Here is a 15,564-nt window from a genome sequence, read left to right as displayed (position 1 = left end):
CAAATTTTGCCACATTTGCATGCTGTGTGCAGCTCTCTTAAAGTATTTTCATCTTTGTTATTCATGCCTTTAAACCTTTTTAAGTGCACCAGCATGCATAAGCTGACTTGATGTTTGCAGGTCTTCCAGTTCTAAAAAATAAAATAAAGTCAGTGAAGTAGATGCCAGTGGCAGGCAAGAGCAGAAAGGCCAGAGAGGCCAGCTTTTCTCTCATCATATTCGTGGTAGAAGAAGTTCCTGTCAATCAACATTGTGATAGCATCAGTCTTAAGCATTGCCTCAGACACTAGAGGCTCCACACAGAGATACCCAGGTGTTGCAGGACCTGTGCAGGCTGAAAGATAAACCTTCAGAGCTCATGAGCAGAAAGTCATCTACCCTTCTAGTTATTCTAGATGGACCCTCATCTCAGGGGGAGCCCCAGCAGCAGAAAGCCTTATTAAAATTAAAATTAGCTAAGAAGGAAACGAAAGATAAACTTTTCCTCCTTCTTTCTCTTTAAAGCAGAATGAATTATCCACTGGATTCGGAATGGTACAGCTCTCAGGGAACTAACTGTGAGACAGGAAGGTCTGCCTGGGGCCGGCTGAGGGAGGAGGAAGAAAGCAATGAGAGAAGCTAGATCGAGACCACAGATGCTGCAGCTGAGGCTCATTCAGTCAAGTCTCAGACCCAGCAAGAGCAACTTCCCACAGTAACATTTTTCATCCCTGACAGCACTTCACATTGAGCTAGTAACTCTTCCTGTAAGAGATTATATAGGTTTTGATAAAGATGTGAGGAATGTGAGCTGCAGGGCTTTGGACATCTGGAATAAAAGCCACAGGCAAAATGGGAAACTCTACAACTTGTAATCTGAAAATACACAGTCCTAATGATGTGTTCCTACACGTACACGTGCATACATGAAGAGTACCTTTTCTCCACTCTGTGTCTTGCATAACCAAAAACTGATTGAATTGGAGAGTACTTTTCAATTACAATCCATTCCATTTAAGAATTCCTAGCTGTCGGGCCTTCTTTTCTTTTATTCGAGCAAACAGAAGTCATATCCTTTCACAGGAAGATGAAGAAAAAAATACGAAGATAACATCAAAGCATAATAAAATGTCCAAAGCACTGATATATCTACACATTCAATCTTGCAGACTTTGATTATTAGGAAAAATGATCAAGGTAACAGAGAAACAAGAAACTTACTAAGTGTTCTCGTACATACAGATTCCTTCTTATCTAGCTGTATTACCAGACACAATGCATTTTCTTTTATTTACTGGTCTGTCTTCTGAGCACCACATGTTAAAACTGCAAGACATAAAGATGAAATAACAGGCACTGGATTTATTTTTCTGCTTAAAACAACCCCCAAAAAGTAAAATTTGTAGAACAATGATTTTCAAGATATTGGACATCAGCAATGAAGGACAATGATCCCTGAGAGATGAGAAAAAAAAAAAAAAAAGTCACCTCTACAATAACCTTAGCTACTGCCTTGAGAGAGTTCCCATCCTTGGCACAGTAAAAAGGAACCAAGCTAGAGACCAGCAGACTTCCTCAGTTTAAACGATGGAGTTGAGGGCCTGGGAAGAACAAGGCAACAGAGTTCACAGGACAGAAGAGAGAGATCTGCAGAGGGTCCCACTCAAATATTCAGCAAAGTACCGATAAGCACGTCCATGAGATTTCCTGAGACTAGGGAAAGAAGCATTCCAAAAGGAGTAAACGGAAAAGGACTCAAGGCCAGGAATAGCACCTTCCCACCAGCCAGATTCTCCAGTCTCATCATTTATAATTACCTCATAATTTATAGGAGCATTCTGTAGTGTGCTCAGGAGGATTTTGCCTTGGTCATGGAGAAAAATTAACTGTTCTTGTCTTGCCTAACAAATTTTAAAAGTAAGATCCCAAAGAATAAAAGTATTTCCAAGTAACCGTATTGCATCCTAGAAAAAGCAGCTCAAGAAAATTTGTAGAAATAAAAAATATCTATCATAAAACAGGTAATGCCCGACATCCAATCAATGGTAACAAGCCATGGATAAATCCAGGAAAATACAATCTATAACAAAGAGAAAAAAATCAATCAGTTGAAAGTGACGCAGACCTGACCCAATGCTAAAGTTAGTATTCGAGGACAATAAAACAATTATTATAATGGTATTTCATGTATTCAGAAGTTAAGTAAAGACAGAAAATTTTTTTAAATTCCAGTCCAATTTTCTGGGGACAAAAACTGTAATATCTGAGATAAAAAATACACTGGGTGGGATTAATGGTATATTAGACCTTGCAGAAGAAAAGATTGATAAACTTGAAAACATAGCCATAGAAGCTATTCAAAATAAAACAAAGGAAAAAAATCAACTTTGTCATATTCTGTTGGGTAGAAGCAAGTCACAAGTTTCACCTGCAGTCATGGGATGACATCATACAAGAGCATGACAATGGGGATCTCCTTGGGTGGGTCAATCACACTATTTCAAAAAATAGATGTGGGCCAGGCGTGGTGGCTCACTCCTGTAATCCCAGCAGCACTTTGGGAGGAAGAGGTGGGTGGATCACAAGGTCAGGAGATTGAGGCCATCCTGGCTGACATGGTGAAACCCATCCTACTAAAAGTACAAAAAATTAGCCGGGCCTGGTGGCGGGTGCCTATAGTCCCAGCTACTCAAGAGGCTGAGGCAGGAGAATGGGGTGAACCTGGGAGGCAGAGTTTGCAGTGAGCCACGATCACACCACTGCACTCCAGCCTGGCGACAGAGCAAGACTCCGTCTCAAAACAACAACAACAACAAAAACAGATGTGACCTGATTAATACAAGACAAAGTAGTTCTCAAAGCCAAGAATATTATCAGAGATAAAAATGGTCAGTTCATAATGTCAAGAAGATCAGTTTGTCAAAGAGATATAACAACCCTGTACACTTGCGCACCTAGTAAGAAAGCTTCATCCCTGGGATGCAAGTGGGCTTCATCCCTGGGATGCAAGGCTTGTTCAATATAAGCAAATCAATAAACGTAATCCAGCATATAAACAGAACCAAAGACAAAAACCACATGATTATCTCAATAGATACGGAAAAGGCCTTTGACAAAATTCAACAGCCCTTCATGTTAAAAACTCTCAATAAATTCGGTATTGATGGAAAGTATCTCAAAATAATAAGAGCTATTTACGACAAACCCACAGCCAATATCATACTGAATGGGCAAAAACTGGAAGCATTCCCTTGGAAAACTGGCACAAGACAGGGATGCCCTCTCTCACCACTCCTATTCAACATAGTGTTGGAAGTTCTGGCTAGGGCAATCAGGCAAGAGAAACAAATAAAGGGTATTCAGTTAGGAAAAGAAGAAGTTAAATTGTCCCTGTTTGCAGATGACATGATTGTATATTTAGAAAACCCCATCATCTCAGCCCAAAATCTCCTTAAGCTGATAAGCAACTTCAGCAAAGTCTCAGGATACAAAATTAATGTGCAAAAATCACAAGCATTCTTATACACCAGTAACAGACAAACAGAGAGCCAAATCAGGAATGAACTTCCATTCACAATTGTTTCAAAGAGAATGAAATACCTAGGAATCCAACTCACAAGGGAAGTAAAGGACTTCAAGGAGAACAACAAACCACTGCTCAGTGAAATAAAAGAGGACACAAACAAATGGAAGAACATACCATGCTCATGGATAGGAAGAATCAATATTGTGAAAATGGCCATACTGCCCAAGGTAATTTACAGATTCAGTGCCATCCCCATCAAGCTACCAATGAGTTTCTTCACAGAATTGGAAAAAACTGCTTTAAAGTTCATGTGGAACCAAAAAAGAGCCTGCATTACCAAGACAATCCTAAGTCAAAAGAACAAAGCTGGAGGCATCACGCTACCTGACTTCAAACTATACTACAAGGCTACAGTAACCAAAACAGCATGGTACTGGTTCCAAAACAGAGATATAGACCAATGGAACAGAACAGAACCCTCAGAAATAATACCACACATCTACAGCCATCTGATCTTTGACAAACCTGACAAAAACAAGAAATGGGGAAAGGATTTCCTATTTAATAAATGGTGCTGGGAAAATTGGCTAGCCATAAGTAGAAAGCTGAAACTGGATCCTTTCCTTACTCCTTATATGAAAATTAATTCAAGATGGATTAGAGACTTAAATGTTAGACCTAATACCATAAAAACCCTAGAAGAAAACCTAGGTAATACCATTCAGGACATAGGCATGGGTAAGGACTTCATGTCTAAAACACCAAAAGCAATGGCAACAAAAGTCAAAATTGAGAAATGGAATCCAATTAAACTAAAGAGCTTCTGCACAGCAAAAGAAACTACCATCAGAGTGAACAGGCAACCTACAGAATGGGAGAAAATTTTTGCAATCTACTCATCTGACAAAGGGCTAATATCCAGAACCTACAAAGAACTCAAACAAATTTACAAGAAAAAAACAAACAACCCCATCAAAAAGTGGGCAAAGGATATGAACAGACATTTCTCAAAAGAAGACATTCATACAGCCAACAGACACATGAAAAAATGCTCATCATCACTGGCCATCAGAGAAATGCAAATCAAAACCACAATGAGATACCATCTCACACCAGTTAGAATGGCAATCATTAAAAAGTCAGGAAACAACAGGTGCTGGAGAGGATGTGGAGAAATAGAAACACTTTTACACTGTTGGTGGGATTGTAAACTAGTTCAACCATTGTGGAAGACAGTGTGGCGATTCCTCAAGGATCTAGAACTAGAAATACCATATGACCCAGCCATCGCATTACTGGGTATATACCCAAAGGATTATAAATCATGCTGCTATAAAGACACATACACACGTATGTTTATTGCGGCACTATTCACAATAGCAAAGACTTGGAATCAACCCAAATGTCCATCAGTGACAGACTGGATTAAGAAAATGTGGCACATATACACCATGACATACTACGCAGCCATAAAAAAGGATGAGTTCGTGTCCTTTGTAGGGACATGGATGCAGCTGGAAACCATCATTCTGAGCAAACTTTCGCAAGAACAGAAAACCAAACACCGCATGTTCTCACTCATAGGTGGGAATTGAACAATGAGATCACTTGGACATGGGAAAGGGAATATCACACACCGGGGCCTATTACGGGGAGGGGGGAGGGGGAAGGGATGACATTGGGAGTTATAACTGATGTAAATGACGAGTTGATGGGTGCTGACGAATTGATGGGTGCAGCACACCAACATGGCACATGTATACATATGTAATAAACCTGCACATTGTGCACATACACCCTAGAACTTAAAGTATAATAAAAAAAGAAAAAAAATGTATATTTGTTTTTTGTGCATTCTTTCTGTATCTGTATTCAATTTCAAAATAAAAGGGGTTTAAAAGGTAAACTTTATCCAATTTTTTTTAAGTGGAGGAAAGGAGGGAAGAAGGGAAGCAGGGAGGGCAGGAGGGAGGAGGGATGGCAGGGGTGAGGGAAGGCAGGAAGGAAGGCAGGCAAGAAGGAAGGAAGGAAGCAAGGAAGGAAGGAAGGAAGGGAGGGAGGGAGGGAGGGAGGGAAGGAGGGAGGGAGGGAGAGAGGGAAAGAAAGAAAGAAATGGAAGATCAGATCAGGGAGGAAGAGAGGAGGGGAGGAGGGGAGAAGGGAGGGAGGAAGGGGAGGGGAGGGGAGGGGAGGAATTTCTGTAAAATTTGTCCACCAGGCAAGATCTATGTTTTTCATCTAAATGAAAAGTAAAAAATGTTAAGCAATATTTTCAACAACCTCTTGATTTAATAGGTAATTTTATAGGAACTGACTGCCCATTTGTATGTTTTTAAAGGACTTGGCTTAAAGAAAAGGTCAACGTTCTTGCTGTGAATAAAATATTTATGAAAGTAGCCATGGCTTTTCTTTCTTTGTTTCCCCACCTGTCCCCAGACACCCCACCTTGCAATGTGTTAATGACCTACCTTGCCCATGCTGGTCTTAGTGCCTTTCAGGGGTATTTTCACCACATCCTCTCTCAAATAATTGAGTCTTTTTTCCATGGTTGTCAAGGCTTTCATTCTTTTTCTATCTCCTCTTTTTCTCTGAAAATATTCCACTTACCTTTTTATTTATTTTCCACTTACTCTTATTATTTATTCTCTGACCATTCCTGCTTCCCTCCGAAAATATGTCCTGCATCCATCCAGTCCTTCAGTTCAGACCCCAGGAGTGACCCTCTGCGCCTTCTAGTCCCTCAGACTCCCCACACTCATCTCTACCTTATCCACCAAGTCCCATCCAAGAACCTTAATTCCCACCTATTTGTATTAGCTCTCCTCAGACTCTCCCAAACCTCTTGTGGGACACTTACTCCCATTACTGTCCCCTCCATTTACTCATCCATCTATTCATTCCTTCCCCCACAATCATATTGAGTGCAGAGCAGCTGGAGAAGTCTTCTTGAAAGAGGTGACATCTGAGCACCTGGAAAAACTGAGGGAAGGAGCATGGAGATTTCCAGAGAAAAAGTATTCTAGGAAGAGAAAATGATGTGCACACAGGCTCTGAGACAGATGAGTTTGGGAACCAGAAAGGAGGCAGAGAATCCTTGTTGAGTACTAGGAGATGTGGTTCTATGTAACAGGCCTTTTCTGGGTTCCATGAGGAGCCATTGACAGGTTTGCGCAGAAGGGTGACATTTTTAGAGCATCACCCTCTGGAGGCAAGATTGAAAGCAAAAAGACCAGGAAAAAAGAGCATCACATGGGTCCAGGTAGTGAGGACTAGGATGGTAACAGGTGGTCATTCTAAGACATGTTTCTGATCAGGTCGTTCTCCCTACATGGCCCATGCACACACCACACATACACACACTTAAAGCCAGCCAGAGTTTTCCCTGGCCTGTGGAATAAGGTCTAGACTCTGGACCCCTCTCCCAACTCATGTCCTACATACAGTCATGATTCTGTGCCTTCACACCTCTGTTCCCTCCACCCGGAATGCTCTTCCTTCCCTTGTCTTTCCATTTATTCTTCAAAACTCTACTCTTATTTGAGCTACTCTTAGAAGCCATCCTTGATTCCATTCTCTCTGCTCTTCCCAAAAGACTGAACTACTTTCTCATCGGAGCTGTCTCTTTCCCCTATGCCATAAAACCATTATCACAATTATCACTGTGTCCTGCAATGAGCCACCTTCATTTCCAACTTTTCACCCTGTAGGTTGTGGGCATTTTGATGTGCAATTCCCAGATTTTCAGTTTTTCTATCTTAGGCCCTTCGCACAATAACTGGCACAGGGTATGTGTTTAACTTGTAACTAATTTAATGCAATAGTAAATAGAATCTTCTTTCTGGTTAATTTTTCAAGTAAAGCAGATTACCTCAGGTTGGTCTGGTACATCGTTGCTAGGATGTCAAAAATGTTGACTGACATCTCTTTTGATACTTTTATCTCAATGTTCATGTGTCAACTGCCAGTTGCTATGTGAGCTCTGATTCTGAATTTAGCAATAAATGCTCCTCACATTACTTTTCTCTCCACCGTCTGTCTTTTCTGGGCTTTGAGATCAATTCGAGTAGTGAACTTTGAGTTCTCTGACATCAGACTTCTTGACCTCCAATCAATCATAGAGTAACTCCTCCCTCTCAATCAAAACCAAATAAAAGTTATATACCCTAGTTGAGTCAACTTGACTGTAGCCTTAAGAAAATCTCACCTTTCGTGTTCTGACTTAGTTCATAAACCCCTTCGGTCCTTCAGCAGGGGTTTGTTCTGTTTCAGTGGGCACTAGAATGCTGTCTTTCACAGATATTTTGCCTTAGACATTTCATGGAAAGTTAGCAGAGTGATACTACCAATTGTGTGATGTGGTTTGGTTTTGGCCTGGCCACGATTCTTAAGGCCTGATGTGAATTTTGCTTCCTACTGCTTATCCTGTGCGTGTTAACTTTCTGCTTGGTAAAATTGCAAATTCCCAGTGAAAGCATTCTACAATTGATTAGACCCGGGCGGCCTGGCAATTTCTTTCTAATCTCTTTTATTGTGCTTTCCATAAAAATGACAGCCCTGGTATAAATCCTAGTTTAAATCAATACCAGTAAGTGCTAATCTCTTCACAGCACTGGAGATGAAAATGTCAAATGGTACCTGCTGGGCGTTAGAACTCCCACTGTAAATCATCAAAAATTAAAGCAACACCAAATTGATTTTATTTTCCTCTTTTAAAACATCATTTTAGATTCATTATTTTTTTCAGTTAAGTTATTCTTTTTTTTTTCCGCTTATGCTCTGGTTAGATGAGATTGATGAACTGAATTTGGCATGGCAAATGTATTGATGTCTCGTGACACAATATACAAGATCCACACCTGAATTAGGAAGAGCCTGAGGATGAAGTTGATATTTTAGAGTGTGATGCATATTTTTAAGTGACATTTTAGTCCTTCTTCATGTGATAACACCACGATAACGTGGAATCTTGGTGGAAGAAGCTATACCACAAGAAGTTACCTAGTAATGGTACAGTCATGGAATAGAATTTCTAGTCCTTTGTAGCCCCTCCTTGAGACTATTGCCAAAACTACCACAAGCTACACTAAAGGATGCTTTCAGGAGGAGTTAGCTGCCTGGAATCTGAGCATCTCAAAGACAAGATATAGAAAAAAATGCAGAGATAATTGGCTAAGTTTTCAAGTGATCCTGGAAGAACTGGGCAATAGTTTTTAAATCCAGGAAAAACTTAACTAAGAATCTTGCCCAACTTCCTACTCTAGTTATTTTATCAAATAAGAAACCAAAACCTTGGGAAATTTAGTGACAGTCATGGTTACGGGTTTAAAGGCAATGCAGTAGATCTCTAGATATTTAATTAGGGTTTCTTCTTGTTTCATCACAGAGAAAATACAAGGACTACACCCACACCGAGTATGGGACGTGGAGAAATCTGATGTGTGTGCGTATGTGTGTGTTTTCATAAAAATAGTTAATACTCAGAGAATAAACTCTTAATATGTGCTAATAAAACAGAGAAGTGGCAGGAAAAAACAAATGTTACAAGTGAAGACTTAATTTGACTATAGATGCTCCATGACTTATGATGGGGTTATAGCCAGATAAATCCATCTCAAGTTGAAAATGCATTTAATACACCTAACCTACCAAACATCATAGCTTAACTAGCCTTAAATATTTTCAGAACACTTATATTAGCCTATAGTTGAGCAAAATCATTGAATGCAAAGCCTATTTTATAATAAAGTATCATATATCTCATGTAGTTTATTGAACACTGTGCTGAAAGTAAAAGCAGAATTGTTGAATGAGTACTTGAAGTATGATTTCTGCTGAAGGCATATCACTTTCTCACCATTGTAAAGTCAAAAAATAGTAAATTCAACTATCATAAGTCAGGGACTGTCTGTAGTTAGTTTCAGATTTACTTCTAGACAAAATATTTTTATGTTGTGTGGTTCTCTTCCATCTCTCACAGAGGATGCTAATTGGCAATGAAATGCTTAACAAATATGTAGCCCAAAGGAGTGGTAGAAAAAAACTCATTCAGTTATACAAGGTAGTCATCAAGCAAGGAGCCCACCCTTGCTTAATGGAGAATTCGGGACAGTTTCATGAACTGACAACAAAGATTTCTCCAATCCTTGCTTAGTTCATAAAGTTATGTAGAGAATGCTACAGTCAGTGGGATGAACAATGATGGGGAATCAGACTGGAGTTGCCACTAGTTAAGCTATAGAAACCTGAGTGAATCGCTCAGTGTCTCATGCAGAGTCTTTCTCATTTGTGAATTTTAGATGAAAAAAATACCTGATTTACCTGAACCACAGCTTTATCATAATGGACAGTAGGCAGGAAATAAAAATAAAAGTTTCATTACAGAAGTGCGTAAGAGAATTCACATCTTGATCCAGAACTGAGGTCCAGAATTCAGAAGGAATTAGAACTTCAGTGTGCATTCGGAGAAGAAATACAAAGGTATAGAAGTTGGAAACAAGAATGCTGAGGAATGGTGACGTAGACAATGTCGGTGCTCTCTGCCCAGAGCCCTCAGGAATCCGTTTTAATCATTTCTATGTGCCACTTCCCAGCTTTTGTGTCCTTTTACTTCTAAAAGCTGCAGTGGTGATACTTACAGTGACTGCCCCAAGGGTATTAGAGCTGCTTTGCTTATACAGGGAACCTAGGGGTTTGTACTCCCGTGATTTGGTCCTTAACCAACGACAGCTCCCTAAGAGGCAAATTCTAGGATGTCATTCACACTCCTGCAGGACCAGGCTGAAGTGAGGATTTTTTCCTGAAATCACACAATTGTTTTACTTCTGTCCTTTCCTTGTCCACTCCCTTATCAGAGTTTCTGGGAACACTCATTCATAAATCACATGTGAATCCTTCTCTTTTGATCTGCTTCTAAGAGTCTGTACTAAAATATCCACACGTTTATCAAAACTGGCTTACTTTATTAAGAGCTATATGTTTCCATTAAAAAATAAAGCATGTCTATTGTAAGCAGAAAAAAAAAGGAAAAAGCTACATTTTTCCTGCAAAAATTTAGGACATTTTTACAAACAAAACAAACTTTTGTTTCAGAGCTGAGAAGATTTTGGGGGGTGTGTGTGAGTGTGTGTGTGTGTGTGAAGAGTTACACTTCAAAAGTTACATAAGAAATAGTTGCATCCTTCATGACATATACAACTAAACAGTAATGAGTGGTATAAATCTCAATGTGCAATTAGCTACATCCAGGCATTAGACAGGATATAATGGCCAAGAAACAAAACAGAACAAAAACCTTTTTAACTAAGACATGATAGGTGAGATCTTACTATGTAAATCAAGATCTATCATTTATTGGATTTGGGGATCTGATATGTTACTTCTTACAAACAAAGAGATAAATAGGGTAACATTTACAATTATGTTATTTTCCCATATCTCAAAATAAAAAAAAAAATTCTTCAACATCACAAGCTACTTCGATTAACAAATTCCACTGTAATTTACAAATGCACAGACATGTAATTGGGCTAACAGATATTTGTGAAGCTACTTGTAACAGCAACAGTACTAAAATCATAACATGTTTTTCAAAAATAACTTAGTTGAGTTCTTTATATCCAGTGATATTTCAGATGCATTTGGTGATGACTGCAAAAACCAGTAGATAAATTACATCTCAGGAGTTTCTACTTTGTGCTTAAGCGCTGTGGGCTATTTGTTTTATTTTAGTGATCTGTTCAGTCGTAGGTATATCAGAACTGAAAACACTATTCTCATAGGTAATATAATTTTAAGTCTTTTTTATTCAAAGAGAATAGAAATAAGAAGAATATTGAAAAGTGAAAATTGTCTTAGACTGTTGAAGAGTATCTTAGGATGCTGAAAGACTTCAGCAAGGCATATTGTAGATAACTTCCCTCAATTATCGAGAAACAACTGATTTTCTAAGGCCATTTTTAAAATACAAGTAATTTAGTAAATATGAGCGCAAGTTTTGTATCCTAGAAAAATTTTGCCTAGGCTGGGCGCGGTGGCTCAAGCCTGTAATCCCAGCACTTTGGGAGGCCGAGGCGGGCGGATCACGAGGTCAGGAGATCGAGACCATCCTGGCTGACACGGTGAAACCCCGTCTCTACTAAAAAATACAAAAAACTAGCCGGGCGAGGTGGCGGGCGCCTGTAGTCCCAGCTACTGGGGAGGCTGAGGCAGGAGAATTGCGTGAACCCGGGAGGCGGAGCCTGCAGTGAGCTGAGATCCGGCCACTGCACTCCAGCCTGGGCGGCAGAGCGAGACTCCGTCTCAAAAAAAAAAAAAAAATTTTGCCTAAAAATCTAGTAAGAAGATGAAATATCATTTTGAAACTTAAAACCTAGAAGCTTATATCCAATAAAACTAAAATTTAATTGCAAAACAAAATAACAATATTCTCAGTTCCATGAGGTCTCAGGGAGAATAGCACACAACAAAAGCACTTTGCGGAGACATTCTCCAGAAGAGACAAATTAGTCCAACAGAAGGCAATGGTCTATGGAAAGAAAGAGTGTACAATGTTTATTTCTAACTAAAAGGTAATAAACGAGTATATCTATAAGAATATTCTATCAAAATTCCAAATAATCCCAATGCGGCTGGAGGTAAAGTGAGGAACAAAACAAGAAATGACGATTCTTCTTTTTTCCTCCAGAGCAATGACACAGTTATTGACAAGCTTCACACATTGACAGAGACAAATCAGTTTAGTGGGTCTTAATATGTTAGGAGTAAGCCCCTAAAGGATAAAAACAGTGTTGCACTTTCAAATCAATAGCATAGCATTAAAATTATTTTTAAAAAAGAAAAAAAGGTTCAAATACAAGACTATTTGATATATGGATTTAAATCCTTTATTTCATAACAATGAGCCTTAGCTGAAGTATGTGCTAGTCACCTTGATTTTCAAGACATTTAAAACTATTTCATCTTAATTTGTTACTTTCAACTATTATTTTGGGTTATGTTTCATAATATATGTAATGTGTTACTATGTATATATCATATGCATACACCGTAGGCACAAGTCAAAGTATTTTACTGATAAAATACGTGAGCAAGAAAATGTAGTGTACAGGATAAAGGCCAACTTTCTCCCCTTGGCACTTAGAGCCCCTTCATATTCTCGTCAAAAATCCATTTCCAGCCTGATCACCCTCTTTTTCATTCACTGACACCTCAGTTTTAACTGAGACATCTCCTTGGGCATCTTATCATTACCCCTGCATTGATATTCCCTGCATCAATCTTCTCACGTCTGGGGCCTTTCTTCCCTTCCTGGCTCATATCAAGGTTTCCCTCCCTCAGGAAGCCCTCCCTGCCCTACCATGCATTCATAACCCACTAGGCCACTGAATATTCAGTGTCTAGGTTTCAGGGAGAGTCTTGTGGTACATTAGTGATTTGCAAAGGTGTGATTCATGATTGCAAGAACAATGTCCTCTCTGCACTGACCTAATCTACAGCACTTTCAAATGTCAGCCAATGATTACCTTGTCATGTATCCAAACTTGGTCCTGCCAACTAAATATTGAGATCCCAGGGTTATGGACAGACCATGGCTGATGTCCTTCTGAGTGCTTCCCCCATGCAGAAAGGGATACACTACAGAACCGTAAATAAATATTTGTTAATGAAAAACTGACTTGTGGTCAGTTTATTTATCCAGAGGATGTAATGAGCCTCATCCTTCACTTTTCCCATGTGTGTATTGCTGACTACACCTTACAGAAATCGGGGCTTTAAGGCAAAACATGTAAGAGTTTGCAGATCTGGAGACCTTGTTTTGAGTTATAGTCTGCTGCTGTTAAAGTTTACCAAGGCTGTTTTCTCACCAACAAATGAGATAATAATGACCAATGTATACAGTTGTAAGGATTAAATGAGAAAAATAATATAACAAAGATGCTTAATAGGTCTTCGTTGTTAGTCTATGTTCATCTCCAAAGCAGCTTCTGTTACCAATCTTTAACCAAAACTCAAGATAAGAGTGGTTTGCATGCTATCAGTTTCCTGTAGATTAGAGAGCAATTCTAATTGGAAGGTGTCCAGCAGACCTAAATGGTTCTAGAGAGAAGGTCCCTCTGTCACTATGAAAAGTAAACCATAAGTCCCTTATGCCCCCTAGTTAGTCGCTTTTGTATTCTAATGAGAAAAGTGAAGTTTAGGATCTCAATCCAATTCTACAATCATTTGTCAAGCAATTACAAAATTTACAAATCACTGGTTTTGCTTTCGCCTATCCCTCAAGCCAGGCAACCCACACTCTCCTCTGCCTCCCTTTAAATTCTACCCCACATTCGATTAAAGCACTTGCTTTTCCACCTGCCAATTAACCCCAGCTTCTGGATTTGATCTCCTCTGAAGGCATTACTAGATCCTTTTTCTTCCTCCTACAGCATCCAATGGAAGTGTCAATCCAGCCCAGACCACCACGTGGTCCACGCTAAACCTCATGCAAAGGCAGGGGAGATGTGGATGGGAGAGAAGAAGCTTTAAGGGGAAGAAGGGACCTAAAGTTGACTTTCCTCGATTTTCAGATTCCATTATGAGGATTCCACCCACATAGTGGAGAGGAGTTTCCACTACTGGAAAAATAGAAGGATGGAAATCATAATATTGAAAAAATGATTCGTTATTTAAAGGAAAAGCATTCGGCCTTGATTTAAGCCATGCTGAAGGATGCTCTGCCTCAATGCAAACTTTCTGCTGTTCAGTTTGTGCCCACTGATCATGAACGCAGAAGCCTCAGATTGCATATTTGTTTAAGCCTTTCTTTTTCATTTTCCCTCCCTTGATCTGAAAAACTTTGGTGATTACACAGATTGAGACAGAATTCTGTCACCAGAAAGAATTGTGTTATTTGTTCTATGGCTTCTCTTCATTGGATGTGTGTGTTGCCTTTATAAATCCCAAAGATTGTTCAGCAACCTGAGACTGTGATCCGAGTGGGTGATGCATGTAATGTGCTTTATTACTACCAAACTCAGAGATGACAGAAAAAAGAACAGTCACAATCTGTCTGTTGAAACTGTTGCCTTCCCCTTGCCCAGAGCCAATGCACAGCTTCTCCTGTCTTCCAGGAATCAGTCTTCCATGCTAACACAAGCAACCAACTCACAGCCAATGAGACAGGAATAATAGAGGATAGATGCAGGAGAATAGAAAACCCCAGGCAGCAGTTTCACATGACTAGCAGAAGGAAACTATTGAAACAGCTGCAGAAGCTAGGGACTGATAAGACCCTAAAAAACCAGGGTGTGGGCCAAGCTGGCTAAAACCAACTGGACGCAACATGGCACTGGATTTGACCTAGGTTTCACGTAGGACCTCATTATATGCTCGTGAACATACTGGATCACACACCCACCAGTGCCATAAAGATGCAAGCCCCAAATCTTGCAGCATGACTCACTCTCTTGATATTCAAGTGCGTGTTCCCCTTTATTGAATGTGTACTTTTTGCTTTGCTATAAATCTCAGTACTTTCACTCTTTTCAGACTAATCTTGAATTCCTTCTCACCTAAGAATCTGGACACCAGCTGAGGTTGAGATCACACTAACATTTGGGGACCTCCTCCAGTCCATCAGTATCATCGGAATGCTCTTCTCGCAGTGGTACCAAAGTAGTGATCTGAAAAGACAACTTTCCTGCCCTGCCATGCATTAGTAACCCACTAGGCCACTGAATATTTAGTGTCTAGGTTTCAGGGAGGGTCCTGTGGTACATTTGTGATTTGCAAAGGTAACTATAGATGGCAGATTTTCAAAGGAGTTGTCTTTGCCAAATAAATACAATAAAGAAAATTCCATTTAAAAAAGGATACAATGGGACACAGGGAGAAAGTGAAAAGCAAAAAAGATGGGTTTCTCCAATAACAGCCTTTCTTTTCTTCTCAAAGGAAGCTGGAATGCTTGAGGGCCAGCTGCAGAAAACTTTATTCAATTAAGCAAGTCTTTTCTTAGCATCTTTATGCTCGTATCTGCGAGCAAAACCTTTGAATGGTGGTATAATTCTCTGCCCATAGGT

Source organism: Macaca fascicularis, chromosome 10, assembly GCF_037993035.2.
Source record: "Macaca fascicularis isolate 582-1 chromosome 10, T2T-MFA8v1.1".
NCBI lineage: Eukaryota > Metazoa > Chordata > Mammalia > Primates > Cercopithecidae > Macaca > Macaca fascicularis.
This window is presented reverse-complemented; position numbering follows the sequence as displayed.